This window comes from Lissotriton helveticus, chromosome 8 (assembly GCF_964261635.1).
Source record: "Lissotriton helveticus chromosome 8, aLisHel1.1, whole genome shotgun sequence".
In the NCBI taxonomy this organism is placed as follows: Eukaryota; Metazoa; Chordata; class Amphibia; order Caudata; family Salamandridae; genus Lissotriton; species Lissotriton helveticus.
In genome coordinates, this window is record NC_136069.1 from 257,348,565 (window position 1) to 257,365,434 (window position 16,870).

The 16,870-nt window shown below is 40.5% G+C and overlaps 1 protein-coding gene across 2 annotated transcripts in view; it reads left to right on the forward strand.

The window, feature by feature from the left end:
* The window catches only part of DYNC2H1 (dynein cytoplasmic 2 heavy chain 1), a 1,763,151-nt gene that overhangs the window by 375,831 nt on the left and 1,370,450 nt on the right, over positions 1-16,870 (forward strand). The window lies entirely within an intron of this gene.

The following is a 16,870-nucleotide window of genomic DNA, read 5'->3' on the forward strand; positions in this document are numbered from 1 at the left end:
ACCTAATGTGCTAGAAGGCCAGGCGGTGTAGTATCAGTGGTGGCCTTGTTTTCATGGTGCCTACAAGTTGCAACCTCATATTTGAAATGGAGTTCAGTTCCAGAACGTTGGCAGATGCATGCATGTGTATGGTGAGTCTAGTCAGAAATAGATCCCAACAATATTGAGGTACATAAATATCGAATTAAAAATATCGATAACAAAACAATCGTTTCCCTGTACTTATAATGGTAAGTACAAGAATATTTGGAAAAAATATTATTTTACACTAAATTCATTTAAAAACATACACAAATATTGTTTTTAATATATGTATAGTTTAAAATAGTAAATCTTAAATATTTTAATATAAAACATTATTCTAATATAAAGTAAATACAGTTACGGCACACTTAATACTGTACATGAATATATATATATATAGAAACATGCACACATAAATATATATGTGTCTGTGTTTATATATACATATATTTATTTATTTCATTTATTAAAGTTTTATATAGCGCGAACTTGACACTAGAAAGGTATCAGAGCGCTTTACAAATAGTTCAATAAGAAGAAAATAGATAACCAAGAAACATATACACTGACATTGTCCGTTGCAAATCAAGAGTGAGATAGTGAGTTATAAACCAGAACTCAGATGGCATGTGCAAGCCCTGGTTGGAGAACTGCGTCATATCAATTTCCAGAGAAAGAGTCACTGAGTTTAGTTCAGAGATTTGTTCATTAAAAGCAGTTTGGCTTCTTTTTGGAATGAAGTGATTGAGGGCCTCGGTTATAGGTTTTCTTTTTCCGAAATGTTTGCAGTTTCAACAGTAAGGCGCTGGTGCTTCTGGATGATCTGCCACTGCCGGACAGTTTCAGTTTGTCATCTAGGTACTTCAGTGTGTTGAAGTGTTGGGCTTTGTGGGTCATGCAATCAATTTTCATTTGAATCCTTGCCTCATAAGGGAGCCAGTTTAGTGCCTTTAGATCTGGAGTGATGTGGTTGTACCTTTTCGATCCAGTGACAAACCTTGGAGCAGAGTTAAGTGATGCCCTTAGTGGAGCCAACTTTGATCTTGGCAGACCACATAGTGTAGCACTCCCATAGTCTAAAATGGGGATCACTAGAACTTGCAGTGCTGATTTAAGGTGGTCGAAGGGGAGGAAGGGTTTTAATTTTCTTAGAATGCTCGTTTGAATGTTTGCTCCTTTAGTGGCTGAGGTGATGTGTTCCTGCATGTTGAGATTCTTGTCAAGTGTAAGTTCTAGTGATCTTGTGGAATCTATAATGTGTGGAAGGTAGTTAAAGGTTAAGTGTTTCATCCAATTTTCAAAGTCGAGGGATCTTTTTGGTGGGGCAAATAAGAGGAATTCAGTTTTTTTAAAATTTTTTTATTAATATTTTATTGAACAAAAGCAGAGGTAATGACAAGTTGACAGTATGAAGTTAAAGCGTTGACATAAATTGAGTACATTACAGCAGTGGAACACAAGTTCGACTTCGGGGGGGACCAGTCCTAGCCATTGCCATGTCAGTTGAAGGAGAAGTACAGAGCTCACCTCTATAAACATTCCAAGGTCCCCATTTCCTATCCCAAGTCCCTGGACATCCCCTGACCTTGTAGACCGTTTTTTCGGATACCATACATACATCCATTGCAGCAATCCATTTGATCAAAAGTGGTTTAGAAGGTGAGCCCCAGTGCATTGCTATCTCGCGTTTCAGTAAGAGGAAGCCCGAGGCCGCCCATTGTCGCTCCATTGCAGTGAGATCTGTGAGGTCCCAGACATTGAGGAGTCCACATTTGGGAGTCAGAGGGATGGGTTTCCCAAGAGAATCAGTCATTTTGCGAATAGCGCGCCCCCAGCGGTCTTGGATCATTGGACATTCCCAGATAGTGTGGAAAAAGGTACCTGTCTGTCCGTAGTTGCGAAGACAGAGGTCGGATGTGCGACTCCCAAGTTTGGCCAGGAGGGGGGCGGACATGTATGTTCTGTGTAGTATCTTTAATTGTATGAGTCTAAATCGGTGGTTGATAGCTGATTCGCGCGGGGACATCAATGCCGCCTGCCACTCGACATCCTCCATGGCCCCAATGTCGTTCTGCCATTTATCTCGTAGGAGTTGGAAGGTGTTAGGCATGTTATTGCATAGCTTTCGGTAGGTATGGGATATCGCTTTGGCCTGGAGGGGTTCAGATAAGAGTCTATCCTCGAGAGGCGAGGATTGTGGGAGAGAGGAGAGGTCAGGGACATTGGTGAGTATGGCATGTTTGATTTGGAGGTATCGGAAGGCTTCAGAGTGGGCTAAGTCGTATGTCTTTTGGAGCTCTTCGAAGGTTAGTAGTTTGCCCTTCTGAAGTATGTCTCCTAAGGTAGAGATGCCAATTGTGTCCCATTTGTCAAAGCCCCGATAGTGGCAGAGGGAGCCCAATTTATGTGAGGTCCATAGGGGGGTGGACAATGTGAGAGTGTCAGCCCAGCCGAGTCGCCTGTTCGCACGGCGCCAGATGGATAATGTGTGGGACATCGGGCCGATATATCGAGTGCGAGAGTGTTTACCGTAAAGAGCCTCAAGAGGAATTCAGTTTTGAGCGCGTTGAGTTTACGGTGGTTTCTGGTTAGCCAGAGTTGTGTTGAGTAGACGGATATATATATATATATATATTGTGCTGACAGCATATTTGATCTTGGCAGACCACATAGTGTAGCACTCTCATAGTCTAAAATGGGGATCACTAGAACTTGCAGTGCTGATTTAAGGTCGTCGAAGGGGAGGAAGGGTTTTAATTTTCTTAGAATGCTCGTTTGAATGTTTGCTCCTTTAGTGGCTGAGGTGATGTGTTCCTGCATGTTGAGATTGGGTGCGAGGCTGTGTCGTCATTGGGGAACAGTTGGACGGACTTGTTAGCATGACGGCAGGGGAAGGCTCAATCTTCGTGTCCTGCTGTGTGATCGCGGTGCAGATTATCTACACACCCTCCCCATTTCACGGACCCGAATTGCCGCTATTACATGGCCTTTTGGGAGATGCAGTCCTTGAAGTTAAAACGGGCTACGACAGGTGTGCCTCATTGTCAGGGGGAGGAGCGGATCACGCTAACTTTTCATCAGAGGCAGCAGGAACAGAACACAGATGAGGGCTCCCGGTGTTGGGCACCGAAGAAGGCTCCATGCCGAAATGCATCTGCCGCAACTGGGACTGCCTGTTTGTTAATAAAATCCGTCTTGCCTGTTCTCCTGGGCTCCTGCTTCTTTTCTTGTGGAGGAAGGCTTTCGTTTATGTATCTTGTGTCGGCCAGTGGCACAATACAGGAACCCCGCCACGTTTGGGATCTGGATAACTGCTGGCTTCTACCTCACGGCATTCACTTTTTCCCGGGAGGGATAATCCTGTTCCCGCTTTGCTAACAGAGGACCCGGCGCAGTGAGGTATTTTGCCTCGATTTGGACATTGTGCTGACAGCATATTTGATCCCTGCACATTGGATTTCTGGGTGCGAGGCTGTGGCGTCATTGGGGAAAAGTTGGACGGACTTGTTAGCATGACGGCAGGGGAAGGCTCAATCATCGTGTCCTGCTGTGTGACCGCGGTGCAGATTATCTACACACCCTCCCCATTTCACGTACCAGAATTGCCGCTATTACATGGCCTTTTGGGAGTTGCAGTCCTTGAAGTTAAAACAGACTACGACAGGTGTGCCTCATTGTCAGGGGGAGAAGCGGATCACGCTAACTTTTCATCAGAGGCAGCAGGAACAGAACACAGATGAGGGCTCCCGGTGTTGGGCACCGAAGAAGGCTCCACGCCGAAATGCATCTGCTGCAACTGGGACTGCCTGTTTGTTAATAAAATCCGTCTTACCTGTTCTTCTGGGCTCCTGCTTCTTTTCTTGTGGAGGAAGGCTTTCGTTTATACATCTTGTGTCGGCCAGTGGCACAATACAGGAGCCCCGCCACGTTTGGTATCTGGATAACTGCTGGCTTCTGCCTCACGGCATTCACTTTTTCCCGGGAGGGATAATCCAGTTCCCGCTTTGCTAACAGAGGACCCGGCGCAGTGAGGTATTTTGCCTCGATTTGGACATTGTGCTGACAGCATATTTGATCCCTGCACATTGGATCTTCTGGGTGCGAGGCTGTGGCGTCATTGGGGAACAGTTGGACGGACTTGTTAGCATGACGGCAGGGGAAGGCTCAATCATCGTGTCCTGCTGTGTGACCGCGGTGCAGATTATCTACACACCGTCCCCATTTCATGGACCCGAATTGCCGCTATTACATGACCTTTTGGGAGTTGCAGTCCTTGAAGTTAAAACGGACTACGACAGGTGTGCCTCATTGTCAGGGGGAGGAGCGGATCACGCTAACTTTTCATCAGAGGCAGCAGGAACAGAACACAGATGAGGGCTCCCGGTGTTGGGCACCGAAGAAGGCTCCACGCCGAAATGCATCTGCCGCAACTGGGACTGCCTGTTTGTTAATAAAATCCGTCTTACCTGTTCTTCTGGGCTCCTGCTTCTTTTCTTGTGGAGGAAGGCTTTCGTATATATATATATATATATATAACACTATTATAAAAAATATTTATGTATTTACTACTATAAAAACATATATATTTATATATATTACCTATTGGCGATAGCCAGTAGGTATATATAGTTAGGATTTTTTTCCTATGGGATTTTTGAAAATTCTATGTCGAATAACTTTGGCGTTTGAGGACAGAATTGGCTGAAATTTTCAGGAAAATGGAACATTTTGTTTCTGAGCAGCCCCTGAAAATTTGGGGGGATTTCGTCAAGGGGGGCCGAGAAAAAAGGGGGGTCCCAAAACGTGTTTTTCCCATGCAATTTTCCATAGGGCGGTTGGCCTCACTTTTAGCCTGAACGGCTGAATGGATTTACACCAAACTTGGCAAAATTGTAGGGACTGGTAGCCCGATGTGCCTTTGCTATGTCTCAAGATATAGGCTCCAGTGGTTTTTACGAAAATTAACTTTGAAAAATATATATTGGGCTACATTGGGCTATATATATGTTGGAGCCCAAATGTAGCCCAATGTAGCCCAAAGATGGCCACCAGAGACAAAAAAAAACAAATGTAGCCCAAATATCAGCCAGATGTAGCCCAACTATAGCCCAATGACAGAATGTCCCAGAGTGTTCTAAAGAACAACTAGAGTGCTAACAGTCCTACTTATTACAAAGGTATGGCACACCTGAAGCCATCTTGATTGGAATAAAGTGGTAACTCTTAAAACATTTAATTTAAAAAGGAACAAAATGAGGGGGTTCATTTTGCCATAGAAAGTATGATTAGCGAATATATGACGAAATCCCGCATACCATCAGTCCGCAAAAAAAATCCCGCATGTACTATTAGGCCGCAAATTAAAATAACGAAAACTTTTAGAACGAATATGCCTTTAGCATACACTAAACAACTAAACTACCCTAAACCCTAAAACACTACCCCCAGCATGACCCTACACTACACAAACAGTACAACACTACCCTAAACCCTAAAACACTACCCCCAGCATGACCCTACACTACACAAACACTACAACACTACCCTAAAACACTACCCCCAGCATGACCCTACACTACGCAAACACTACAACACTACCCAAAACCCTAAAACACTACACCCCAGCATGACCCTACACTACGCAAACACTACAACACTACCCTAAACCCTAAAACACTACCCCCAGCATGACCCTACACTACACAAACACTACAACACAACCCTAAACCCTAAAACACTACCCCCAGCATGACCCTACACTACGCAAACACTACAACACAACCCTAAACCCTAAAACACTACCCCCAGCATGACCCTACACTACGCAAACACTACAACACTACCCTAAACCCTAAAACACTACCCCCAGCATGACCCTACACTACGCAAACACTACAACACTACCCAAAACCCTAAAACACTACACCCCAGCATGACCCTACACTACGCAAACACTACAACACTACCCTAAACCCTAAAACACTACCCCCAGCATGACCCTACACTACGCAAACACTACAACACTACCCAAAACCCTAAAACACTACACCCCAGCATGACCCTACACTACGCAAACACTACAACACTACCCTAAACCCTAAAACACTACCCCCAGCATGACCCTACACTACGCAAACACTACAACACTACCCTAAACCCTAAAACACTACCCCCAGCATGACCCTACACTACGCAAACACTACAACACTACCCTAAACCCTAAAACACTACCCCCAGCATGACCCTACACTACGCAAACACTACAACACTACCCTAAACCCTAAAACACTACCCCCAGCATGACCCTACACTACGCAAACACTACAACACTACCCTAAACCCTAAAACACTACCCCCAGCATGACCCTACACTACGCAAACACTACAACACTACCCAAAACCCTAAAACACTACCCCCAGCATGACCCTACACTACGCAAACACTAAAACACTACCCAAAACCCTAAAACACTACCCCCCAGCATGACCCTACACTACGCAAACACTACAACACTACCCAAAACCCTAAAACACTACCCCCAGCATGACCCTACACTACGCAAACACTACAACACTACCCAAAACCCTAAAACACTACCCCCAGCATGACCCTACACTACGCAAACACTACAACACTACCCAAAACCCTAAAACACTACACCCCAGCATGACCCCACACTACGCAAACACTACAACACTACCCAAAACCCTAAAACACTACACCCCAGCATGACCCTACACTACGCAAACACTACAACACTACCCAAAACCCTAAAACACTACCCCCAGCATGACCCTACACTACACAAACACTACAACACTACCCAAAACCCTAAAACACTACCCCCAGCATGACCCTACACTACGCAAACACTACAACACTACCCTAAACCCTAAAACACTACACCCCAGCATGACCCTACACTACGCAAACACTACAACACTACCCAAAACCCTAAAACACTACCCCCAGCATGACCCTACACTACGCAAACACTACAACACTATCCTAAACCCTAAAACACTACGCCCAGCATGACCCTACACTACGCAAACACTACAACACTACCCAAAACCCTAAAATACTAGCCCCAGCATGACCCTACACTACGCAAACACTACAACACAACCCTAAACCCTAAAACACTACCCCCAGCATGACCCTACACTACGCAAACACTACAACACTACCCTAAACCCTAAAACACTACCCCCAGCATGACCCTACACTACGCAAACACTACAACACAACCCTAAACCCTAAAACACCACCCCCAGCATGACCCTACACTAAACAACCACCACAACTCTACACTACACTAACACAACACTACACTACACAACACTACACTACACTACACAATCACTAACCCACGAAAAAATTAACACAAACCCACTTACCTCTCTCGTCATCGTGGTTTTCACAACGCAAATGCATTTACCATACATGCCTTTAAAACGTAATTCTTTGTAAAGGCATGCGCGATAAATGCACATGCGTTTTGAAAAAATGCGGGATAATGGTATGCGAGGTCAATGACCTTGCGGGATAATGGTATGCGGACTGAAAGTCTGCGGGATAAAAAATGCGGGAAAATGGCTGCAAACCATGATTAGCAGCAGACTTCCCTGGTGAGCACTAGCTTTACTACAGTGATCTAATGAGCAACTAGAGTGCTAACATTCAGAATTTATGGCAAATGTGTGACACATCTGAATGCCTTCTTGATAGAACCAAAGTAAACAAGCATTGAAAATGCAATAGATCTCGCCCTCGTTTAAGTTAAAGCCATTCTGTTTGTAATTAGGTGGCTTTTTAGCTTTGCTTTTATTAGTGTTTTTAAAACTTTCATGTAAATAACATGCATATGTATGCATATATGTATATGTATGCATGCATTTATATTTATATAGATATGCAGATTATATATGTTTATATATGTATATTACCTACTGGCGATAGCCAGTGGGTATATATAGTTAGGATTTTTTCTCTATGGGATTTCTGAAAATTCTATGTCTTATAACTTTGGCGTTTGTGGACGGAATTGGCTGAAATTGTCAGGAAAATGGCACATTTTGTTTCTGAGCAGCCCCTGAAAATATGGGGGGGTTTCGTCAAGGGGGGGCCGAGAAAAAAGGGGGGTCCCAAAACGCGTTTTTCCCATTCATTTTTCCATAGGGCGGTTGGACTCACTTTTAGCTCGAACGGCTGAATAGATTTACATGAAACTTGGCAAAATTGTAGATATGGTTTGCCCGACGTGCCTTTGCTATGTCTCAATATATGTGCTCCAGTGGATTTTGAGAAATTAACGTTTAAAAAAATATATATATCTGTGACAGCGCTCCGGTTAGCGCCCCGGTTCGCGTACCTGACGCGTAACGGAACTTCGCGAAGCGAAGCTGATTGGCTCTCCGGTGTCTGTCAACATTCTAAACAGTCCGGAGCGGCCGCCATCTTGTCTCTCGGTACGATCGAGAGACAAGATGTGGTGAAAAACGAAGGGGGAAATGAAGGGAAGGGGGCAAGGTAGACCACTCCTGACCCCCTAGGATTGATGAGGGGGATATTAAAGTCCCCCGCGATTTTTCGCGGTAGAGGCGCTTCCCGGTACGCGAACCGGGCAGCTAACCGGCAGCGTAACGGGAGTCCGCCATCTTGTGTTTTTGGAGCGTCCGGTTCGCGTACCGGGTAGCGTCCCGGTAAGCGTAACAAGGGGAAAACCAAGAGAAACAGTAAAAAAAAAATCAAGGGAATAGATTTCCAGCAAACTTGGCAAAATTGTAGGGACTGTTTGTTTGATGTGCCTTTGCAAGGCCTCAAGATATGTGCACGTGTGGATTTTGTCTAATTAAGGTTAAAAAAAATATATATATCTGTAAGCGTGCTCCGGCACGCTTACGTTACGGGTTTTGTTTGCGCTGCAGAGCCGATACGTCACGGTTATGCGACGCGTCATGAGGCGTCTCACGTGGCTACGTGATACGTCACGTAATAAAGAATATATTTTACAGCTATAGATATTAGCTTTTAAAAAACCAATGAAATTCACTGAAAAAACCATAGGTTATAGACCATATATAGTTAGGAATTTGCATTTACAAAACCTTGAAAATTCACTGAAAAAACCATAGGTTAGAGACCATATATAGTTAGCTGGACATTTTATTGACATAAAACCAATGAAATTCCATATATAGTTAGTTGCACTAACTATATATCGCGCACCCGCAATCCACTGCTGATGATGTCACATATTACATCATTCATGACATGGTCAGTGACATCACTGATGACATCACTGATGGCATCTCAAATGACATCACTGATGACATCACTGATGACATCTCAAATGACATCACTGATGACATCATGACACACCAATACCAGTTACTACATACGCACTCACTGATTCCTACGTCTACACACACATTCACTCATTCACCCATACAATCACTCATACATACAGTCACTCATTATTACAACACTATCATATGCACTCATACACCTATGCAGACACTCACACACTGCCACTCATCCATGGAGTTACTCACACACCTAGTCAGTCCTGTAAAGAATCAATCACACTTCCATTTCCTCATCTATACAGTTAAACACAGAACACCATACTTCAGTGACATCACTGATGACATCTCAAATGACATCACTGATGACATCTCAAATGACATCACTGATGACATCATGACACACCAATACCAGTTACTACATACGCACTCACTGATTCCTACGTCTACACACACATTCACTCATTCACCCATACAATCACTCATACATACAGTCACTCATTATTACAACACTATCATATGCACTCATACACCTAGTCAGTCCTGTGAAGAATCAATCACACTTCGATTTCCTCATCTATACAGTTAAACACAGAACACCATACTTTTCACACATATACTAACACATACTTACTCTCTTATACAATCACTGATACAAGTACACATTGATATGCACAGAGTCACACACCTCCCAGCCAGCCACACACACACTCAGTCTTCCATACATCCACTCATTCTTCAATATGTAAAACATATTTAAACTTTACAAAAACACACAGACACTAGATGATGTCATCAGTGATGTCATTTAAGATGTCATCAGTGATGTCATCAGTGATGTCATTTGAGATGTCATCAGTGATGTCATCAGTGATGTCACTGACCATGTCATGAATGATGTAATATGTGACATCATCAGCAGTGGATTGCGGGTGCGCGATATATAGTTAGTGCAACTAACTATATATGGAATTTCATTGGTTTTATGTCAATAAAATGTCCAGCTAACTATATATGGTCTCTAACCTATGGTTTTTTCAGTGAATTTTCAAGGTTTTGTAAATGCAAATTCCTAACTATATATGGTCTATAACCTATGGTTTTTTCAGTGAATATATATATATATATATATATATATATATATATATACATACATATATATCCCAGAAGCCGCTTGAGGGAATCAGATGCAGCGCGTTGTCTCCAGCATGCAACGAAAAGCAGACACGAACCCAGGTTGAGTGCAGAAAGTAGCGTTTATTTCTCGTTAGTCAGCCATATATATACATATTTATGTAAAAAGATAATAAATTGAATGAAAAATATTAAATACATTACAAAATTAAATAAATATAAAAAGTGGCCAAAAATATTAAAAAACTAAATGTTACAAAATAATATACATTATATAGAAATATTATAAAATTAAACAAATAATACCATTAAAAAATATTACTCCTGTCTGTGCAACAGTAGGGAAAAAAAGGAGTTGGACTCTGGAGGAGTAACATTTACTATTCCCAATCCAGTCTTTACAACAGTGGAAATAGTGTTGGACATCGGAGGGGTAACAATTGATGTTCCCACTCCAGTCTGTGCAACAGTAGGGAAAGCATTGGACTTCGGAGGGGTACAATTTAATATTCCCATTCTAGTCTTTACAACAGTAGGGAAAGTGTTGGATTTCAAAGTGGTTACATTTACTATTCCCATTCCACCGTGTAAAACAGTAGGGAAAGCATTGGACTTTGGAGGAGTAACATTTACTATTTCCACTCCAGTCTTTAAAACAGTAGAAATAGTGTTGGACTTCGGAGAGGTAACAATTACTGTTCCCACTCCAGTCTTAAACAGTAGTGTCACTTGAAACACATAACATATGTGAAACATAACCCGATTATTTTAAAACAAATATGAAACTCTTAATATGAATTTTATTAATTAACTCAAATATATATATAAAACAATTAGTGTGATTAAGTTTACAAATTAATAATTATCAATTTAAGAAATTGCAATTTATTAGTTACTTAATTAAATTACCACACTATAACCCCTCAAACCTACCAGCCCACAGCCTTTCTTAAAATATCATTAAAATAAATAAATGTAACGCAATTAACAATAAATTAAATAGTAATTGAATAATTAATCAATTGATAATTAACTTCTCACCCTATACCCATACAAATCTAGCAGCCCACACCTAATATATAGCTTAAAAAATGCAATTATTACACTATTTACATATTTATACACCAATTAACCTATTAATAATACATTATTAATGAATTAATAATGAATCATTATTTCAAAAATCTTCCTGCCCTATACCCCTACAAACCCAGCACCCACATTTAAGATATAACTTAAAAAATTTAATTATTACACAATTTACATATTTATTAATCAATTAAATTATTAATACATTATTAATTCATTGTTAATTAATTATTACTCAGTTAATTTCCCACACTGTACTCCTACAAACCCAGCAGCCCACAACTAATATATAACTTACACAATTTGCATAATTAATGATCAATTCATTAATTATAATGAATTACCTTTCCACCCTACAGCCTAGCACAAACCTAGAAACCCACTACAACAATATAAATTACTATTAGCTATTGAATAAAAAACGTATAAATGACTTTAAATTACAAACTATATTTCACAATATTATTGTACTGTATTGTAATTGCATTTATCTAGCACTTACTACCCCTGACGAGGCGTTGTAGTGCTTTTTCGGTGAGTAGCATGCTACTCCAGAACCCATAAAGGATTAGTGGGGACTTAGTATAGGGAAAAACTAATGTAATTTGAGTGGTGGATATGGTATGCAGTTATTTGGATTGAGAAGAATAGTTGAGGGATAGAGAGGGAAAAAGGGTTGCATTTATATAGCGCTTGGTATCCCTGATTGGGTGTTGAAGCGCTCTTTTGGCGAGTAGCACGATACTCCGGAACCCATAAAGGATTAGTGGGAAATTAGTATAGTGAAATATGAAATTAATGTAAGTGGTAGACATGTTAGTCTGTTAATTGGATTGAAAAGGGTAGTGGAGGGATGTTTTGGAGCTCGTAGTAGGAGGAGGCTTGTGACGAGTAAAAGGAATGTGGAGGGAGAAGAGTCAGAGGGAAGGCTTTAGAAATGCTTGTTTTGAGGGATCGGAATAGTAAAAGAGGTATGAGATGATAGGAGGGAACGATTATACAAACAAAACACAGACAATTAATATATGAATTAACATACATAAAGATAATTAAAAAACATTATTTTTTACAGCTATATTACTGAAAGCGATATTAACAACAATGATAGTATTGAAAACTATATTATTTACCTGAAAAATCTCTATCCTTGACAACAATATTTCTGCATCACAATATTTTTGTATCACAATATTTTTTGTCCAATATTTCTGCAACTCTATATTTCTAATCCGATTTCTGTCCAAACACCACAGAAATTCCATGCAAACATACATGAATATTGTTTTGTTTCTTTCTTTATAATCCTTGCAGTAACTTCCGATTGATACTTCTGCATGCAGATATCTCACCTCTGCATACTACCATACTCCAAACTAGATCCAGAATCCTTGCAAAAGCTCCACACTGCCAACAAATGGCATCACATGGCTCCAGATCCTTCTTCAGAGGTGTCCTCACATAGCCTTTTAAGACTCCATTTCCATGTTGATGTCAGGTCCTTTTGTCACACCCTAAAGCGCCAATTCGGAGCTCCCGTCTTTGGGTTTTTACTGACTAGATCTCTTATGTATGAATGAATTTCCCTATAGACAGAATAGGTAAAAACCATTTGAAACATCGGACGCTAAATTCTTTAAAATCTAACTTTTTGACAGTGTATAGTTAGGGCTATGTTGAATCAGAAAGTGTTAGGTTCAAGCATTATCAGAACTGTCTGGAACAGATGTAGATCTCTGGCTGCCCACTATGTCTGTATTTGGTTTCTAGTCACCAACCCTTGGTGTCAAGGCCTCAAGCACAAGTCCAAATCCTCTGACTGATGTGGGATCATGCCCTCTAAGCCAATCAAAGATTGGGAAGACAAATCATTGATGGTTTAGAGATGCAAACTGTGGTATTGTTGCACTCCAAATTGCCTTCCACAGGTAAAACATCTAAAAAGGAGCATTACAAGGATAAGTCCTCACAGCAGAGACACAAAAAGCATCATAAACAAAATTCCTCCTTCCTTTTCTGCCTGTTTTTAGTGTTTATTTTTTGTGGATTTCCGTAGTGTATATTAGTGTTTTCCAAACATTTTGAAATCAGTGCTAATCTGTGTTAGCTCAGCTGCCTAACCCCAAAAATAGACAAAAACTGTTTTCCAGTGTTTACAAAACATGTTTTTTTTGCAGTGATTGTTATAAAGCATATATTTAATTTTAGGGGGAAAAATACAGGTTATGTATTGTCTTCCCATTGGCAGTGTGTCCAAAGGATTTATGTTGGACTGTTTAACGAAAAAAGTAAGAGAGCTATATCCAAATGTTTTAATAAACAAATTATTTGACACAGTTGGGGGTCATTCACCCACTCCTTACTGAATATTACGACAACCATGCCAACAGAAAAGTACTTTTTAAAAGCTTTCAAATTTTGAATTTCCCCAGATAAATTTGTAGGCCTCATTTCTAAGGCACCTGAAACCTAATGCTATATGCATGCTCACCACGGCTTATATATTACAGTGGTGCTGCTGTTGTGTGGACATTAATAGCAGTTAAGTGCCCACATGGCAAATGTCTCACTTTAAGTCAGTCCTGACCTTTTAACAGACCTCTTTCTGGGACTTGAAATATTTCCTATTAACATTGTAACTATGGGTCAAAAACCCCAGCAATAGAGTCCAGTTGGGTAAAAAGTCAGGATTTGTTGATGATATCACACCTAACAATGGGTCACCTTGTAGCTATGAGTTTTGTTGATATGTGTAAAGTCTGTGTTCTAATATTTTCACCACTATTCCATGTCCATGGTGTCTGCACTCTTCACATGTACACATTGTAATGAATGTTTAAAGTCTGGGGTGTTTGACAGTTGACCTGCAATTAATACTGACCTGTTAGATAAAGGGCTGATGTATCAAAGGATTCTAAACATTCAGATTCTTAGGGTAAATGGGATAGTACATATTGGTCAAGGTTCTTATGAGTCAAACATTTCACAAATAAGTGAAGAAATTATACACGGCCAAAAGATCAAAACAAATTTTATTTTTCCCAGATTATCTACAGTATAAAAAAATAATTAGATAAGACCTAAAATGTGCTTTTAAAGCCTGCACCTTTAAGACATACACACAAGACTGGTGGAAACAAAGGAAGAAGAAACAATATTTTAGTGATATCCCTAAACAACCAACTACATGCAGAATAATTTTACACCAGTCTTTTGTGTTTGCCCATTCAGGAAGAAATAAAAATGACTCATACTCTCTCACTTTCCTTTCATTAAATTACTTTTTAGTTTGTGGTTGTGCAGGTGTATATCTGTGTTTATATGTTTACACTGATGAGGGCTGTTTCCTATTCAGTGAGGTTTTATCAGTTGTTATAGGTTTAAACCTACATCAGGATGGCCTACGAATAATTAATTGTGTGAGCCTCTGTCAAATTGAAAACAGCTCCCCAGCCTACATGTTCTCTGCCTGAATTTGATGCCATATAGATGCCTACAAACTCGCCCCATTCTAAAGATAGATACCCCTTCAGGAGTTCAAGTTAAACTTTCCCTCTGGCACTCCTACTTAGGAGGTTGCCTCTTTCATTACATTTATCCGAAAACATGCCTGAACTTTCTTGTTCTGTAGAAGAATCAAAGGTTAAGTTAAGGACTGAGATTCTACATCCTGCCTGTCTCTTCTTCCTCAGTGCCTCTTTTTTCTCTTAATGAGGTTCGCTTGGACCACTCTCGCTGTTGATGCCATTGATTGGAGCCAGGGGACCTGAAGTTCATCTCTGCCCACCATATTTCTGAACATTTGGTAGTGCAGTTCTAGTCGCCCAGCAGAACCTGGATGCTTTGCCTGCCACTCCTCTGGAGCAGGAGACCAAGTATATTGTCACTGTGGTTAAGAAGTTGATTGCTAGTGCTGTACGCCCACTTACTTTCAAAGATGGCAGAGTTTACAACAAGCAGCTAGTGAAAAGTGTCTGACTTTGTTACCAAGTCCATGGGCACTTTATTCGTCTTTAGGCAAAATGCCTACGTGTGTTTGGTTTTTCTGGGAAAGCCTAGGCAAGTTTGATGGACCCACAATTGGAAGGATAGCAAACAACATTGTAAAATTATAGCTAAAACAAGAATGCTCTTCTAAAGAAGCGGTAATCCCATGTGCCGGGAGCTGGACTCTCAGTAAGACCGTCATCTTGGCCTGCCTTTTTTCTCCCATTATTATTATTACATCATATAATGAAACCTAGAGAAATTGGTATCATACCATGAAACATAGAGAAAGAGGCTCACACACCATAATAACATCTTATATACACATCTTTAGAGATATGGAGAAGGAGGAATTGAACACAAAGATTTCACTGAGGTTATCAACCTATCTTTCTGTTGTAAAACCATAGAATTTACGTAGGGGTTGATTCCAAGTTAGTTAGAAGAGTAGGTGCTATTTATTACACCCAATAAAATCTGATAGCCTGTAGTTTGAAATTTATTTTGCAATAAGTAGAACCTATTCCGCGGTTTTGGAGAATGATGCACATTTTGGTAGCTTACAGCACCAAAATCCACATATCTGATAGAGACTTCTAGCTGCAGATTCCTCACCTTTAACTATAAAAGAAGCCAGATATTGTCTCTACCAGATAATGTGCTACTGAAGGTAAGTAACTTGTTCGTCTCTGTATTGTTTTTCCCTATTAAATCAGCAGGTTAGATCTGGGGAAATTTAATGACTGGTGAGGTATCTAACGCACCCAGTAATTACCAGGTGAGGTAAATACCTCCCAACTCTGAAATCCAACCACTAAACAAACAGGTTTGCACAGGGTTTGGAAAACGCATTCAAATTCTGAATCAGGGCCTTAACCTCCAGGTTTGCCTTTGCTGTCACTAGCGACCCGTTATATTTAGAAAAGCTTGGGTAACTGTGTATTAAAGATAGATTATGATCCTCTTGTTATTTAATCTGTCTCTTTCAAGGACTGCTGCTATACCTTTGATTCTCCTCAGTCGCCAGGCTTGAATGTGCTTTTACATTGCTGATTGCATTACATGCACACAAAAAAGTGCACGTTTAAATATGTATAATATCAGGGAAAATAGCTATAAATAGCAATATCAAACAAATATTTCCACTCTTTAACGAAGTACACTGCTCATTAACATATTAGCGCTTTACTCTGTAAAACCTTAAAACCATTGGCTTTGTCAGTGCTTGTGTTTTATTGCTTGCAATCTGGTACATTTTTACCACCATTATTCACTAGAAATGGAATAAAAAGTGTGTTCTGTGTAGTTTAGAGTATCTTGCTAAAATGTT